Consider the following 19075-nt stretch of genomic DNA (forward strand, 5'->3'; position numbering starts at 1 on the left):
ATTAGCATAGAGAATAAGCAGGATGGCGATTCAATGTGGCCTGTTTTGCCTTTTAAGTAAAATTTCACCCCCTTGGACATTTCAGCCTGGAAAGGAGGCGTCTGAGAGGCAATTTTATAGAAGTGAAGAAAACAGTAAATTATATGGAAAAGGATATCCGGAACGTCACTTTAAATTAAGCACATGCAATAGGGTAAAGGGATGTGGGTTCAATTAGTTAAATGAACTGTTGAGGCTAATATCTACGGAATATGTACTGATTGAATGGCAGGGGAGTTTGGAGGGGCAGAATGGTCTACTCATGTTATGTTCCTGTAAAGAAGGAGGTTCTTCCTCATGCAGAAAACGATCAACACTTGGAATGGATTTCCAGGCAGCGTGACAGAAGTGAGAACCCTGGGTTCAATTAAAAATTCTTTAGATGCAGCAAGTGGGAGTACATGTTTCAAATTGGGTCGAATAACCTTCCTCGTGCACAATTTATCATAAAGTTATGTGATGGTGTGATTAACATGAGCAACGCCATTGGAGGTCTATCTTTAAGTTTTAGTTTAAAGATGCATCATCATCATTGGTAGTATTTCACAGATGTTCTATACTTGTTTTTTTTAAACATTACTGGTAACATTATTGCATCAGTTGTATGTTATGTTATCATAATCAAAGTGGCTCTTCTCCCTCCTCAAAGTGGTGATGATTCGCTGAAAGACTTTTTGAAAGTTTACTGCAATGATAATCTGGGAAACCTTGTGGCATTTGCTAGGAACATATTTAAGCTTTTTGCATGTGAGCTCAGCTTTAGTTGCGTGTTCGTACGAGTAATTTCCATCACAGCTTTGACCCAGACATGCATATAAAAGCTGAATGCCGGAGTCAAAACTTTCCTCAACATCAAGTCAGCATTCAACTGAGCATGGCACTAAAATGCATTAGCAAACCTAATGATCAAGAGATCAAGAGAAAAGCCTTTCAGTTATATCAGAGACAAAGGGAGATTTTCATGGTTCTTGAAGGTCTATGGTCACATCCCCAAAACTTAGTTGCAAAAATTCCTCAGAGTAGCATCTTCAGCCCAACTATCTTCATGTGCTTCAACAATAATATTCCCTTCATCACAATATCAAGGGTAAGGCTGTTTGCTGATGATTTCAAAGTATTCAGCTCTGTTCACATCTCCTCCAATAATGAAGCTCATGTTAGCCAAGGCAGGATCTGAACAACATCCAGACTTGGTCTAACATATGGCAGGTAATATTTGCATCATATAAGTTCCAGGTACTACCCATGTCCAACAAAAAAAGTGCAACAGCCTTCATCCTCCACCTCCTCAACACCACCTCAGTCCCCATTAATCTTCAGTGATGCCATCATCACCAAGTCTTCCAGAATCAATATTGTGAAGGCCAACAAAGACAAGAAGCTTAGCTGGACCAGCCATATCAGCAAAGTGGCTACACAAGTAGGACAGAAACAGGATACTCTGCTACAGCTAGCTCACCTCCTGAGTATGCAAGCCCTCTCTGCAAGGCTCAACTCAAAAATGTGATGAATACTCATCACTTGCTTGCGTGGGTGCAGGCGCAAAGCACTCAAAAAGTCTAACTTCATTCAAGATTGTGCTTGATTAGCACACATGTTGCTGAACTCAATATCCATTTCCCAGTCCCTATAAGTCACACACTATCCAGTCTTGGACATATACCATCTCCTGAATCACTGACGAGTGCAAGCCTTGAGATGCTGCTCCTGATACCATTGTGGAAACATCATAAACACAAAAAAAGCAGCAGTTCAAGGAGAATTCAACATCTTCTCAGGTCAATTATGGATGGGCATTAAAAATGAAACCTTATCAATGTTACCCATATCCCAAGAGCAAATAAATGAAAGAAAACATTTGTCCATCTTCTAACAGCCAAGTTCAGAGAAGTGTAATAAAGGTTATGGGGCCTGCCTCAGATATGATGGATGGCATGAATGGATTTAGAAAATAATAAGTGAAATGAAAAATAACTTTAAACATTATTTAGTGCAACAAAAGAGACAATGGGCTTAAGTCTGTTTAAGCTGTGAGTTTTTCTTACTGCAGTCACCCTAAAGGGGAACAAGTTCTCTGTCCATCTGTGAACATAATTACAAATATGATTCATAGGTTAGCGAGAGGCTCCTTTGGCTAAGTTTAATATCCATCCACTCTTCCCTATTGTGTGAATGTTGTCTGGACAGAGTTTGGCATATTTTCAAAACCCTGGATTACCAGTTGTTTTCCTTTCTGCCTTTTCTCATCAATTGTTTCTTTAGATTTTTGTTTTACAAAGTACAGGAAGAAGCAACTCACTGTTGTGCTTTTGACTAAGAAACCTGAGTTCTGAGTCTCAAGGACATGTGAAATTAAAATTTACCTGAACTGGTGAGTTAGCTAACAGGAGTTGGAAAAAAAAATAACTAGAGGATCAGGTACTTCCTATATGGACTTTCATCCAAGTAGATTGAGCAAGTTTCATCATTTACGGTGATCACAGATCTACTCATGGGCTGGACCATCTTAATATCTTGGCCAATGCAAATTAGGGTAAAATTAGGGAAAGTTTGAAAGAAACTTAAGATACCATTGTACAATATTTATTTTACACACTGAAGCTTAGTTAACCTGACAGGTTTGTAAATGTACAGTAATGAATTATTATTTATTGACCAGTATGAAATGTGTTTTCAATTATCAAATTGAGCTTCTGGTTACTGCCTCATCCCAAGGGACAATGCTCAGTTTTTCTATCTGTCTGTAAGTACAATTACAAGTTTAATTTGTTAGCGGAAAGGATGAGTCTTATGGACTTACCTGATATCCAGCCATAGCAACCCCATATTACATCAATCCTGCGCAGACAGAGTTCAGCATTCTTCGAATGCCCTCCCTAGTCGCATATGGTTTTCGCCAATCAAACAATGTTAGAGCTAAATCGAGATGTAATGTTTTCAAGATGGCAATTATTGTTGCCAAGTAACTGCAACTTTCTACAGTTTGTAACATTCACATGTAACAAATCCCACAACCCCATACAATCTGGTCTTCCCAAGAGTTTTGAAAGATGTTTTGCGATTGAAATTCAGAACATATGAGTCCAACTTACATCATCTGAGTGCATGTTTTCAGTGATAATAAACAGAAAAGCAGATATGAATAATTAGGATGAATATGATTATGCCTTCGCTTATATGTTTTCCAACTTTAACACTACTTTTTTTTTCTTGTTTTACAGTTAGTTTGTGAATCTTATGTAATTTTCACATTTAAATAACTCACCAGGGAGGATTTTAACTCACTCTACCCAGTGGAAACAGGGGCTAACAGAATTCAAATGGAGATGGTTAACAACCTTCCAGTTCTTGCCTTGCTGCCATTTTACCTGGGGCAAACTGATGGGAGCTAAATCAGACAGGAACCCTGTTAATCTATGCAATTAGACTCCTATGATGTACATATAAGCCAGATGCTATTTTAAGTGACTACTACAGTGACATGTGCTGATACAACAGAGAGAAAATGAAGGTACTAAAATAATCTTTGCGTGTCCAGGCATTCAAGTTCCACACGAATGTTGTCAACCACTCCCAACAGAGTCTCCCATCCGGACCTACCTTTTTCCAGCCAGGTTTATCTCTGACAGGTGAATGTCCCGTATTGTGCCAACCCTGAGCCGATGAGCTGCTTTGAGATGCCCATATGGCATATGTAGCCCACTGCATAGGTATCTCCCACTGGCAGTGTTAGGTGGCAGGCCAGTGTGCTCTGCCCAACAGTTAAAACGTATTCTGCACTGTCTCTGCAAAGTAATTGTTTAAGAAAGTCAGTGAAACTCATAATGCAACAGCATGTAAATATTGTAAAAAGGAAATTTGACTGATAGGGAAGTAACTACAGGAAAAGAAACCAGACGCAACATATGTCTGCTTTATTATGGGTACTCCAATATTTAAATATTAGAGCCGACAGTGGGTATTTGTTGGTATATTGTCCTTTTACTTCTGTAGCCTGTGGTTTGAATCCTGCCCCAATTAATGGAATTAAAGTCTCCTCTGTTGGGTTCTGTAAAATCTTTTAAGTGAAATAAGTTTGGACAGTTTCAATAGAGTTCCTGGTTGGCGGGAGTCCACAGCAAAAGAAATTGTACTAAATTGGCAATTTTACTCAGAGATCGCACAAGGTAAATGGAAATATCTCAGCATTGGAGGGGCTAGATGCTCTGCTGAGGTTGTGACAGTGCAGGCAGAGCTTTATTCCTTAACTGACCTGTATTATACATATGCTGCCATGGTGACATGGTTACATGGTGACCTGAGTTGGAAGAGGCTTTCTATTGCCAGTATCAGTGTCCTTCAACTCAGCATTAAATTCCAGCCCCAGCAACCTAAAAACTAAAATGAATTAATGAAACAACTCTCATTTATACAAACAATGCTTGGAGTTAAAGGGCTTAAAATTTGGTCCACGCAGTTTTTGACATGAGGACCATGATTTGTATCACAACCCCATCCATTGCCATTGACGCAGGCAGCACAGAAACCTGATGCTGTCACCTCATTTACCTGATTATATCTTAGGTCCAAAAGTATTGCTGGCTGCCTAAGCATTCAGCAAGAGGCCAAGCAGCGTTTTCAGATAGCACATGGTGCAGGCAGCCTGTTCCTCTTAAAGGCAGTATTTCCCTCTTAAAGGGGAGCTGCACTTAGTGTAATGCTGTTGTCTGCCTGTATGAACACTGGCTGCATCTAGGAGCTCCATAACTGGACCACCAGGAAAGAGAGAGGGCTCCTCGCATCGTGGACACTGTGCTGGAGGCCTGAATGGTGATGTTTGACAGAAGGAGAGAGGCTATGGTTCCTCATTGGGGTGTGGGGGTTGGTTGCTGAGGTAGTCAGGAAGCCCTCTAGGACCACCCTCCAATAGGAATGGGACCAAGTTGGCAGCGCACTCTGTTACGATCCCCATAGAGACCAAAAACTTTAAAGAAAGAAATTCAAACTTCCAGTTTGATAGCTGAAGGGATATCAATATTTCATGTTTTAAGACTTTTACTGTAACAAACAAACTAAAAGCACTAAACACTACTTTTGTAGAACTGGACTTTCCCCTTTTACTTTTAACACAATCAAATATTCCCCTTCACAATTACACTTTACACTGTCCCTTAGGTAGCCATTCAATTCTCCTGGAATCAGTCCAAAGTGATTCTTAGCTCCTATGGGTTTACATCCATTCTTTTCTTTTCCCAGCCCGGTAACGTTTAACCCCAGAACTGTCCTTCATGATGAGGGTTTTTTCCTGGAGAGTTTCCCTTTAGTGCAAGCTAGGTGAATCTTCCAGCCTCATTTCAAATCCTCATCAATTCGGTCTTTTCAATCTGAGCACAAGCTCCCATTGCATTCCTGCACAGACCTTCAGCCTCTAGCTGCTCCCTCTCTCCAGATGCTGGCAGACTGTGTCTGTGAGTTTCAGGAATATCTTAGAAATCTTTCCCCTCTCAAAGCCCATCTCCATGGCAATATAAATCATATGTGCCATGTTTTCAGGTAGAAATGCTGATTAGCTCTTCTTTAGACTCCAACTCTATTCTATCTTGGAAGTAAATGGACAGTTTAAAGTATAATCATTTACAATCTGACATTCTCAACACCTTCCTGAGACTTTGGAGACTACCAGTCTAACCATTGTAAACACATATGCTTCTGCCATTGTCTCCAAGTGTGAACACCTTACACCTACTTTCCAGAAAAACAACCTGTATCTCACTTAAATCTTTTGTAGCCACATCATCCAGGCCTGTTGTTAGTAAGACTTCAGAACAGGTCACATGACCCCCTTCATTTCATCCTATATTAATGACACAGTCCCAAAAGATTACAATCTTATAAACCTCTATTTGTAATGCCAAAATTCCATCCTAAGGGCCTCCTATTGCACCACCAACCTCTCACACTGCTCAATGTACCACTTCCATTACTCACCCAGCAATAGTCCCTGACAGTCATCCTGTTACTCCATCTCCCCCTCACACACATTACAATGATGTCAGACTCATGCCCAGCTCCCACTGCTTCCATATACCTCCAGATATTCAGGAGTGGCAGACACATTGCTGGCATTCTGCACAATCTGTTACAGGACAAGGTCACCCTTAACCATCAGGACTTAAGCAGAGCCAATGGGGGACAAGGATGCCTGCACCTCCTGAACCCTACAGAGGAGATGTTCTCCATATCATGGGGCCAGCGGCGACAGAGCCCATGGCATCCTGTTATGCTGAAAACATTGAGGATGATGGTGTGTTACTGTCTTATCCTTCTGCCCCCTTCTCAACTCCCAGCTCTCCATCATCTTGCTATTTGGCATGAACAGCAGGATGCAGATGTTGTAACCATGGATCTGTTGCTTTTGAACCCACATCCTTCCCTCACCCAGCCTTTTGTTTTCTGATTCCCTGTCTTCAAACACCCAAGGACCGCCATCTGCTTAGTCACAGCAGTCCAAAGACGAATAGAGAACAACAGCACAGCACTAATGAAGAGACCCCATTGTTAGATTTGACACTCACAGCCACCAGCTCAGATTGTTACACTGCATGTACCTAGTAAAGGGTTGGAATCTGTACATGGTGAGTCACCAGGCATGAGTGGACTACAGCCAGGACAAAGGTGAAAGAGTTTGACTGTCAGCTCTCTGGAGGGTAAAGTTACAGATGGCTTCTCCAGGAAACACAAATGAAGACCTTAATGAAGCAACATACAGGAGAACACTGATGAGGACGCACACTGAGATACTAGATGCACTGGTTTATCTGCCAAACAACTCCTGTCACTCTCAAACTGCATGGAGGAGCCCAGCTCCAAATTGACAGAGGGTATCACACAGAGTTTTCCCTCTCCACAGCCCCTGCGCCATCTCCCTGTCATGTTGCAGACACAGAGGCACAACAACTGTCCCCATACCCGTTGCAGCCTTTGTGTGGGCAGGTCACCAAATCCCCTGCCCTTCAGGATGATGAGGATACAGCGACACTTCCCTTCCAATCCAGGATCTCACCACAACACTTCCAAAAACACTCCACAGCATATCTAGTGGCTTGGCAAAAGCAGAAGTTCTTCGATGCGCTGCACAGCTCACTCGGAGGTCCTCCAGCTTCCAAAGTACAGTCTCCAGTGTCTCTATGTACCCAAATTATGCACCCAGAGTGTTCATCCCAATCCACAATATACAAAGAAGGGAGTGTCATGGAAAGTGGGATGACAATACAATATGGTGACCTGCTCATTACAGAACTAGAAAAAAAGCTTCTCCTACAACCTCCATTCTGTTGAGACAGAAGAAACCACAGGTTATTGAAACATTTTCCATCCATATATTTTCCATTGGTTCAGATAACATCTAGTCAACAGAACATATTTTAACTATTTGAATATGCAAATCCACTTGACCAGATAAAATACCAAAGGAGAAAGCAGACAAAAGGAAATTGAGAGTTACTGGCAAAGGGAAGGAATAATATTTAACAATTAATGAACCATTTTGCAACTCAACTTTGAGACGAATTTCAACCTTGAGCGAAGAAGAGATTTTTCACATTTTAAATGGGCCAAATGTAGTGAGATGCTCTAAGCTTCTGAAAAGGTTTGTTCGCACGCAATATATATTATAATAACACAATTGTAGTGCAGGTGTTGCATCAATTCAATATAGAAACTATGTTGAAGAATTTCAGAATTGGCAGCCTCAGTTTTGAAATAGCAGCATTAGATTGTTTCATCTTATCACCAGCTGTAGAATAATTGTAACCAGTGCAAAGTAAATGTTAAAAGGTACAATCACATATATACAGAATTCCATTTTCCATGGCCAAAGCATATTATAAAGCCAGATCATATCTACATAGTTGAATTACTTTAAAATATGTACCAGTGTCAAACTGGCACCTACAGTACAACCGAACATAAAGGTTTAATGAAATTAGGCACTGCATCTTGTATTATAATAGGACGCAATTAACAACTTACCACTTCCAAAACTGCTGTGTCATATTTGCTGTACTTTCTTTCTGCTGCATGTGTGTTTGACATATTTCCTGGGGTGGTCACACCTAATTCTATTGTTTCCATACTTTAAGGAAGGTGCACCAATGCGTCATTTCATATCTCACTAAAACAGCTGGGAATAATCAGACATTTTGCATGGGTGATAGCAGCAATATTAGTCCCTGAATAAGATTGATGCCAAGATGACTATTTCTGTGTACTGTACCACAGGAAAGCACATTATGACATTTATAGGATTGAGTGCTATTGTTGATTGCTTTTTGTTTGACATCTTGCCAATTTTGACAGTTGTTTACAATGGCAATTATGACTGTGGTTTATTATAGAATTCAACTTGAAATGCTCTTAGAATGTAGAAAGCTGGAGATGAATGTTCCCCATGGGGCTAATGCCCAGTATCTGCCTTAACAAGCAGCTAAAATTAATAGTAACTTTTTGTTTATTTAAAACATTCCCACTTATTAATTTTTTCTCCATTGTTTTTGATTCTGATAGATTTGCTTCAATATGATGTGACAGAACAAAGCCCCATGGGATACAACTCCCACTCACAGTGACATCAGAGAGTAATATTTTAATGTGCACAATATTCATTTAACACCTTCTAACCTTGGCAGTTCTAATTCATGTCGTTAATTTCCCAGAGGCCCATCAAGCATTCCGTAGGACAAAGACCGCTCAGAGGAAGTCATGGCTCTGAGGGCTACCAACACAAATGCACACACCTTGGTTGGACCAGTAAGGCAGATAGCTGGGTTTTCACCTGCAAGTGAGCAAGAGCAGATGGCGGAGACAGAATACAGTTCCTGAGCTCAGGGGCCATTGACCCCAAGAAGATAATTCTGGAACAGCAGCAAGAAGTGTGAGGTACTGACAAGTCTTTCAGCAGCACTGTGCATTCATGGAGAGAGATTGGAAGAGTCCATCTCAAGCATGAGTGCCCTGATGTCACAGGCCTTTGTGGTGGTGTCTTCATCCATGGAGAAAGTGGTGGCCCCCTGCATGCAGCGTCAAATGCAACAGTCAAACAAGAGTGGCAATGGCTTCCACACTTTGAATGCCATTTTAAATAGGACTGATCAAAACCTTGCCATGGCCAATCATGTTCAACTCATAGAGAGCTCTCCAGCTCATTGCTAGCAGGGAAGCACAGGTGAGCTATGAGAAAGAAGGTGGAGAAAGGGGAATGGAAGTGGGGCCTATGTTCAAAGTGCTTCCACTTCTCAACCATTGCCTTCTGCCCCAATCAGTGGCCCACAATTTCTTGGCCCCGTGGCTAAGTCTGCCCCTGCACAGCTGCAGGTGGAACAGTCTTTACCCAAGCTCTCACAGGCTCCTAAACTCAAAGGAAATTAGCCAAGAGCATATGAGCAGTCAGAGCAGGGGTCAGAGCTGCCTGCCTCTACCTCTGCCGAAGCCACAGAAGTTGCACCTCATATGAGTAACAGAAAAAGGAAGAGTAAAGATTTGTAGTTCCACAAGAGTGTGTACATGGGTGTGTTACACAATGTGAAATTGTTAAGCTTCTGTTCATTTTCTGAATCACATTAAAAATTATTTATTAGCACCAATTCCTATCTTGCCCAATATTGCCTGCTGCCTGGCCTTCTCACTTGAGATGAAATGCAAGACAAGACTTGAAGATGAGCAATGGATACCTGTGATAGGAATGCTTTGTTGATTGCAGGACTGTTTTCTGTTGGGGGTGGCGGTGGGGAGGCAGGGGCTTAGTGGGACAGGCTTCAGCATGTGGCTGCTGTAGTGCAATATCACTAATCATGTTATTATGAGGCCATCCCAAGCATTCCAGGCTGTGAGGTGTGCTACTGCTGCTGCCTTAGCCAAATCATATTCCTCTTCCTCTAAAAAGTGAATGCACTCTGTACATTTCTCCTCCTGCAGCTCCAAACCTCCAGGCTGCTGTATGTTGTTCAAAGCACAGCACATCACAATCATTCACGAGGTCCTGTCAGGTGTGTAATAAAGCATCACCAGATCTGTCCAGGCATCTGAAGCATATTTTCAGCATACCTAATTGCTTGAGCTATTATATCTGTTGTTGTCGTAAAGCTTCAATTGTAGCACTTGGGCTTCATTGCTCAGACCCCTCACGGGTGTCAGCAACCATGTTTTAAGTGGGTAGCCCCTCATCCAGTCAGCCTGTTCTAAGGTCCTAAGAGCTCTGGAAAAGTGGTCTGTCACAGGCCAAATGAATCATGACACCTCCCCAGGAATCTTGCACATGCCTGCGTGATGATCTTTATATAGCAGTGCCCAAACTGTACATTGACAGAGTGGAAGTCCTTGTGTTTCATGAACATTCCTGGAATATTCAGGGGTGCTTTAATTGTCACATGAATGCAGTCAATCACATGCTGCACCTCTTGGCTCACATTTGATGGAGCTTTCAACTTCAAGGCGAAAACAAGCAAGATCAGAAGTTTTAGGTTCTGCCCATTTTCTTGGCTTAACAGGTGAAACATGGCAAGTTGGGCAAGATATATTAAGGCTACCAACGACTATAGAACTTTATCTAATCAAGAATCAGTGATTCCAAAAAAGGAATGAATAAAAGGAGAGAAAATATTCTCAGAAAAGAGCAACATGGTATTGGAATGTTTTTCAAGTAGTGCCCAAAATAGGTGTGAAATCAGCAGAGTAGCCCATCTGCCCACCTGTTCATACCCGTTTAAGGCCTGAGCAATTTTGAGACCAATGTCATCTACGAGTTGTCAGTGCCAAGCAGGCACTCGACTGCAACTCACCAGTTCTAGAAGGGTAGCAAATTGACCTGCTCTCATGCAGACACAACTAGCAGGTTAAGCCCTGTGGACAGAGGGAGGAGAGCTGTTGCGAGAGCCCACCACAGACTGTCAGTCCATTTATTGGTAAGTCAGAAAGAGCGTACCTGTTTCTCTTGGGAGCATTAAAGTAAACACTAAAAGCTTTCAGGGTCAAGTGATCCTTTTGAGGAGCATTAGTTAGGCCTCTCAGTGCCTGATACAATTAGACAGAGTATCCACAATATAAATTCCATCCATTCATTCTGCCCAAAAATTGCATTTGGGGTGCTTTAGGAACTCAATTTGCATAAATAAGCAGCTTGTTTCAGGTGGGTGGGTTACTTGTTAATTTACAGACCTGCTTAAAAGATTCCATCAGCCAGGCTTTGAGGATCAATGGGGTGGTCAAGGTCTCTTTCAAATTTTAATTTTTGGCCCCCCATTTTCAGGTGAGGAATGAGTAGCTGGTAATTGAGAATTGTGTCTATTATGTCCTTCCCCACAATGTAAATCAAGTAGCTACAAACCTCCAGTTCCTTCATGAAAGAGTCAGATTGAAGCCAATGAGGTATACTGTTTAGTTTTCAGAGTTTGGCGTTGGTCATTTAATGCACAGACTAAGGTTAAATGATAGCACAACACTATAAGTGATTGATTGCCTATAAGTCTCAGTATTTCAATCACCATCTAATTCACATGGAAGACAAGTTAACTCTAAACTGAACAACAAAGCGGTATCATCAATAAATTTATACAGAGTTGAGGCCAGGACCACAGTGATCATACTTATGTTCTTTTTGCTAGTTGGTGTGAGATAAGCAATATGGACATCACGAGATAAAGGTTGATAGTCACTGTCAGACCTTAAACAGAGTCCAAAGTTCAGCACCAGATAGCAGAAAAGATTTAAAACTCCTCTTTACTGTCATGTTGCTTATTCTTCATTTTATTGAATAGCTGTGATATCAGTGATTCATGTAATCCTGATGTGTGTTCCTGAGTGGCAAGACCATCATAAAAGAATGACAAGCAGGATTGCACAGGGTGGGGGTGGGGATGCTTGGCCCCCCACCTCCCCCTCCTGTTGCAAGAGTCAGCTGGCAGCTGACACACACTTTAAAAAAGGCCATCCGTAGTCATAACACGCTGCCAGTGTTGTGGTCTCTTATGGTCTGCTACGACCATATATGTTGAAGGTCTCGATGTAGATCTCAAGGGACCTGTCTCTATGCTAAGCAAGATATTGAGACTGACGAAGGCTCTGATCGAACACAATTACATGAAGTTTATTACTAACAACAACTATATACAGCTCTGCACAGGCATGATTTAGCCTGGGTCCTAACAGTTACATCGGCTGATTACTTGATTATATGCCTGAATCATAAGGTTTACATAAAGTGTTACTGATACAGAGTCACAGATAGTAGTGAACATATGCAGTAGAGATCACAGGCAATAATGAGGATCTAACATGGAGCCTGCACCTTTTATCCTCCAGCTTTATACACGGTGATGTTATAGTGGTGTCACTATGCAGCTTCTTAAAGGTACATGTCAATGTCTGCATTGGCACACATACAATATCACAACATCCTCCTTTTCCCGTTTGATGAAAAGAAAAACTTTCTGAGAACATACATAACAGTGAATATCAGGCACAACAAGATTGAGTCAAGGTATAGAGACTTTTCGCATGAATATAATGTTTTGGTGGGCGTATGACGCGACTGTATCTTGTTCTCGTGTCGTTTTCGGGATGTTGTGTTGTGTCCTGTGGTTGTGCATTCACAGCTTGTGTTTCTTGATTGTTCATCGCAGGATTATCATGTCTTACAGTGTTGGTACTTGTGTGGTCCTCTGTGACTGAAATAACACTCTCTATGTCGGAGTCATCGTCAGTCTGTTCCGTCTGGGGTTCAGCATGCGCAATGTGACTATGCCGACAGTTCCTTCTGAGGATCTGCCTGATTGGCATTTCAACCTCGTATGACCATGGCTGTGTGCACTTTCACATTACCTTCCCTTGTACCCACGTTTCAGTGTGGTGATCTGGTATGCGCAAGCTTTGACCGACATTCAGCAGTATTAAGGCTTTTGCTGTCTGGTCGTGCTGATGGGATATCCTCCCTCTCTGTTCCAGTAAAATATCATGAGCTTCTGTCTTGATTGTGAATAGATGGGACAGGGAAGCGGTACGGACTTGCCTCCCTAACATCAAATTGGTGGGTGAGGGTAGATCGTCTCCCTGTGGTGTGACATGAAGATTGAGCATGGCGATTCGGAAATCTTCCTTGGTTGCCTTACACTTTAGAAGTGTTGTTTTGACTTTCTTGATGGCCTGTTCCCTAACCCGTTGGACTGAGGGGAGTATGGGGAAGATGTGATGTGTTTCACACCCCATTGTGTGTACATGTTCTGGAAGGGTTGTCCTATATATTGAGGACTGTTGTCTGAGACGATGGCTTCAGGCACACCAAACATGCTGAAAATCATGGTGAGTGTATCAACAACCGTGAAGCTGGCTGTGTCCTCGATCTGGCAAATGAAAGGGGATTTAGTAAAATAGTAAAATAAAATAAAGATGTAACCTTCGCTGTCTAGATGGAATAAATCAGTGGCTATTTTCGACCACGGGACAGAGGAGATTTGATGTGGTAACAATGGTTCTCTGTTCTGCTCTGTGATTGGTGCATCTGTCAGGTATGGCATGTCTCTGTCAATTTGTCGATGTCCTTGTCAATACCTAGCCAATAAACCAATTCACTACAGGCAGTAGTGAACATCTGGACTTGAGATCACAGGCAATAGTGAACAGCTAACATGGAGCCTGCACCTTTTATCCTCCAGCCTTAAACGCGGTAATGTCATAATGATGTCACTATGCAGCTTCTTAAAGATACATGTCATTTTTTTTGCACTGGCATGCATACAGTATCACAGCAGCCAGCAGGCTAAACAGGCTGAGAGTGGGACTTTGGCCCCTCAGGGGAAGAAGTCCCACCGTCTGATTGGCCAGCAGCACTAGCAGTCCCAGCTTCCTCAGAACTCAGCGGTGGGTGCTGCTGGGACTGCAAGGAGGCTCAGGCCAAATTATGGATCGTAGAACCAGCTAAGTCCCTTGCTTTTAGGGCGGGGAAGGATCGGGACACCTAGGGAGGGGGCTGATGGAGTGGCAGGTGGGTTTTGGAGGCCAGGCAGGGAGGAAAAAAGCAGAGTAACAGAGGGTGCCCACAATGCACACAGGGCACCCGCCACCCACCCCTAAAGGGCATTTCCCCCCTTCAACTTTTTCACAATTTGTGTTTAAAAAAATGGCCTGCCTACTCCCACCCACCTGCCTATGCCATCCGTATTATGGCATGGGCAGCATAATATTTGGTTCAGCTGGCTTCGTAACAAGACCATTATTTATTTATTTAAAACTGGTGGGTGGGCTGCCGATTTCAATGCCTAACCACCTACCTTATTATGGGGGACAGCTCGGGGTTGGGTGATAGGGCAGCGGGTGTGAAACCCTTCATATTTTACATGTCCCCCCACCAAAAACACACCTGGTGGGGGTGGGGGGGGGGTCTGTAAAATCCAGCCCCATGACAGTACACCTGGCTTCATCTGTTTGGTGCTCACTACATTCCCTCACAGGGATTTGGGGGTTCAAGAAGCCCTCCTTGTAAAATTTATCCTTCTACAGGAGTGAGAGGTGTAATTTTAAATGGAAAATATTGGATTGGCCAGCCATTATAAACCCCACCAGAGTTTCTCTTCCACTGACTTAATTGGAAAAGAAAATCAGGTTGGCTGTATAATGGGTGGGAAATTCAATCTCATCTCTTTTACACCATCATTGAAAGTTAAAATTACGATAAAATTTCAAACATTTGTCATTAGTTTGAAAATGTTTATCCTTACCCATTGGTTTTTTCAATTCACTTTACGGACTACTTCTCCACTTAAAATATAATTTTAAAAAACTCTTTTTTGGTTATGTATCCATTAAAGAAATGCTTTAAACCTCATTCTGCTCCTTCCCTGTCTCAGTTGCCCCCACATCCCGAATTTCAAGTGCATGTCTGACAAAGTTCATGAGGTCAAAATGGAAGTTTGCACATAACACTCTCCAGATCATCTACTATTCTTTATTTAATGAACTCTGTTTGAACAAAATATTTACAATAAAACTTTGCAAGGGTCCCAGTGCCATTACAATCATTCTGTTGAACTCCTGGTAATTGTGAAATGCCTGTTATAATGAACATGCATTAAATAGTATTTCAAGGTAAAGAGATTCCCTTATAATCTAACATTTCCCTTATAAAACTTGGAAAATAGAAAGTCTGTTCTTCTAATGTTATTTTGAACTGCTGTCACAACTTGATCCTAATAATCAGCAACTGAGCCATTCAACAATAATACCATCTACAGCACAAAGTGCCTTCAATTGTATCACTAACCATTAAGTCAAAGGAAAGAAAAACACATCTATAGTCAAATATAAAAGGGGTAATGAAGTTAACATCACAAGGTAACACATAAACTTCAACCTACCTCAGAAAATATATCAATCAAATCAACAGGTGGCTTACATTAAAGTCTCCAGTGAAGCCCCATCTCATAAAAATATTGAGCCTGCATTACATCAAGAATATGTTATATTCATTGACACTGAGTACAATCCCAGTCTGCTTTTATTTTTATAATATATACAGATTTCCAACTACCTTCTCCCTTTAATCTCATACAGATGAGTTTAAGATTTATGTACTCACGTGATGGGCAATACACAGAAGACTGCATGGAGTTTGATAGGCAGCTCGAGAAAAATTCCAAATGCAAAATTTTCAGTCATGTTGGGAGAAATTTTAACCAACACGCTCAGCCAGAAACTGACGGGATCAGATGAGCTCTCCATTGAAATCAATGGGAAGTAAATTTCGGCGTGGTACAAAATGGCAGCCAATCTAATCCAAGCAATTTTCTGACCCCCCCAAGGTTAAGTTAAAATTCCCTCAGTTTGCTTGATGTTATTTTTTTTCCTATTTCTGTACACATTCTGTTTATTTTGATTTTGTCCCATGGTGACTTAAGAGGGCAAACACCCATTGAAACGGATGTCTACTCCTTTTCCCCTGACCATTCTGGTGGCAAAATTAGTATTCCATAGGGGGCAATTCAGAGGATAATTTGTTGTTTTATACAGGTTTTCTCTAGCTTACTTGGAAATCTAAATTTTCTCAAGCAATCTCTAAGTAAATGCTAAAACTGTGAGAATTTTTCAGTTTGGCATTTCTTGTGAGCGGAGTTCTAATTGACCTCTTGCGAGAGGACCAGGTTAAGTACCCCAACTCAGAGAAAGCTTTTTATACACCTGGACATTTGGACTGTGATTTGAATAGCTAGCCTCTCAGATTCAACAGAGGCGTCAGTAAAATACAAATTGAGGCAATCCACGTGTATTTGAAAGCCATATATATTTGAAAACTAATATAGATTGGTTCAGCTTGTATTGTGGTGACAGTCATTTGCCGATTCTGAATATTTCTATGTGTAACACCTTTTGCCACATGAGTTAGCCCTTAGTTCCCTTCACGAAGGGACTGTGTTTTATATTTTCTAGAACACAATTAGGCAAAAATACCTCCCTTTTGTCACTGCCCTATTTGATCTCATAATTCCAGAACACCAGAGCCAGATTGAGAATTCTTGGGAAACTGGGCTCAGAGAACATTTGGGGCTCATCCTGCATCCCCTGCACAATGACCAACCCAATCCTTTAAAACAGGAACATGCAATAAAATGAGCAAAGTAAAAGGCCTGTAGAATGCTTACACTTTGCATTAATAAAGGAAATCCTGCCACAATATACAATGCTTAAATGAGACCAATCATATTACAATATACTATACTTAAAGGAAATCTGTTGGCAACTACGTATTTGGCTGAGAATAGGCAATGCAGACCCATGAATTAATCTACCCCTGCAGAATACCAACCTATGTCCCACTGGAACATCTAGTTGAACTCTATGTCCTGGCCTCAGCCAGAGTTACAGTTGTACTAATATTTTTCAACTTCTTTTATTACTTTTGTCAGACCATTAAAAATATCATTGGCCAAATTCCAAAAGCATTCTTTTATTCTTAATGTAATTCTTATTTCAATAAATATCAGATAACATTTGGTCTTTTACAATAACCACATCCCCTGAATTGTAAGGGGAAATTCAGATGGTGCACACTCCCTAAGTCTGTAAGTAAAAATTACTGGACTTTAGTACATGAATAACATGATTTATAAGAACCTGCTCTGGGTCTGGTTAGTCTGATCATGTCAAAATTGACTTTCAAAACCCCAAAGTGACTGAATGAAATGATATATAAATAGTTGCTTGGTAGTACAGAACTGGAATATTGCTGAAAAGAGAGACATGTTGCCGAAGCTTTTCATCTTAAACTCATCGGGACAAACACAAGAATACCAAAATTCACACGATCACAACAATTTATGCTCCAGGAGAAAAGGAATGCTGATTAGTTGTCAATTCTGACTGGCCAAAGTGTTGCCATGGAGAAAGCTACAGAGAACTATAGGCTCCCCTTGCTTCCGGGTAATTCACAAAAGGTGCAAGGCTTGAACATGTTATTTTTGTTTGCGGAGAATGGGTCTCTGCATAGGAATGAATATCACTTCTGGTAAATGCAAATGAGCTATGTTACAAGCACATTTAAGCTTACTAGGAGCAACATACATTCATATGCAAGGACACATTATCTGCAAACAAAAGGAATATTTTCAAGCTTTGCGTTTTTTTGAATTATCCACAAGCATGGTGAACCTATAGTTTCCCGCTGTTTTCTCCATGGCAAATCCTTGGCCAATCAGAGTCATCTTGCCAAACAATCAGCACCCCCTCATTTTCCTGCAGTATAAATTGTTGTGATCACCTGAAATTTGGCATTCTTGTGTTTGTCCTGATGAGTTTAAGACAAAAAGCTTCGGCAACATATCTTTCTTTTCAACAATATTCAAGAAATTATATACAATTTATTATGAATTATCAATTAACCAAATAATTTTTACTTCCAGCACTTTTCAAGAATGTCTACATAGGTTTGTGGTCATGGCAGACAAAGACATAGAGCCAAAGGCTCCATTAATTTAATTTTTAAGAAGGGTTTAGAAGGAAATTAAATTTTGGAGAAGAATGTTGAACAAGAGGAATGTGAAGGGAAAAGAATGAATCAAAAGTGAGAACTATTATAACATACACTGTACCTTATAGCCCAATGAAAGGTATCAAGATATTTCATAAAACATTTTCCTACTGCCAACTGACTGTAAAATTGCTGATATAGTATTTAATTTAAAATTCCATTGTAATCAAATATTGCCACTGGACCTTTACTCTGGATTAAATAATATCTTTTTCCTGACAACCTTCAATTTTGTTCTTTGGCAAACATTATTTTTAAAAGATGTGAAACAAAGGATACATTGATTTCCTTTCATTCCACTGTTCTGTTAGAAAAAAAATCTAAACTAATATGCGTGCTGGTCACGGTGTGCTCGTGTCCTATACGTCTGTGATGATAGTTAATGATAGCTTCATTTACCAATGTTTAAAAAAACTTCTTTGGAAGGATTTTTCAGGTGCTGTTTTGTCTTAAAATGCAGGAAAATCACAGGAAAAATATAATTTATAAGAAGCAGCTGTGGATCTGATTGAACCATTAAACTGAGGCAAATGTACAGAAAATTAATAAAATCCAGTTTTTACTTAGAACATCACGATAATGTTCCTCACAAAATAACACACACTGATACTATATAATGATAGTTTAGAAAATAGCACACATAAGTAAAACAGATGATACCCCACAAATAACACACACCGACACTCCAGAAACAAAATATACTAATATGCTACAAAAACATACACACCGATACCAGAAAAATAAAATATACTGATAGCCCAGAAAATAACACACAACCAATACCCGCAAATTAGTATGCACCTATACCCAATAACATCACATTCATTGATATCCCATAAATAAAATGCACTGATAATCCAAACAACAATGCTTACGGCCCATTAAACAACAGGCGATATCTCAAAAATAAGATTCACTCATAACTCCAAGAGGTAACACTGGCTCATTCCCCCTTCGAAAACATGCATTGATAAAATAACACTCATTAAC

This window comes from Cetorhinus maximus, chromosome 14 (genome assembly GCF_964194155.1).
Source record: "Cetorhinus maximus chromosome 14, sCetMax3.hap1.1, whole genome shotgun sequence".
NCBI lineage: Eukaryota > Metazoa > Chordata > Chondrichthyes > Lamniformes > Cetorhinidae > Cetorhinus > Cetorhinus maximus.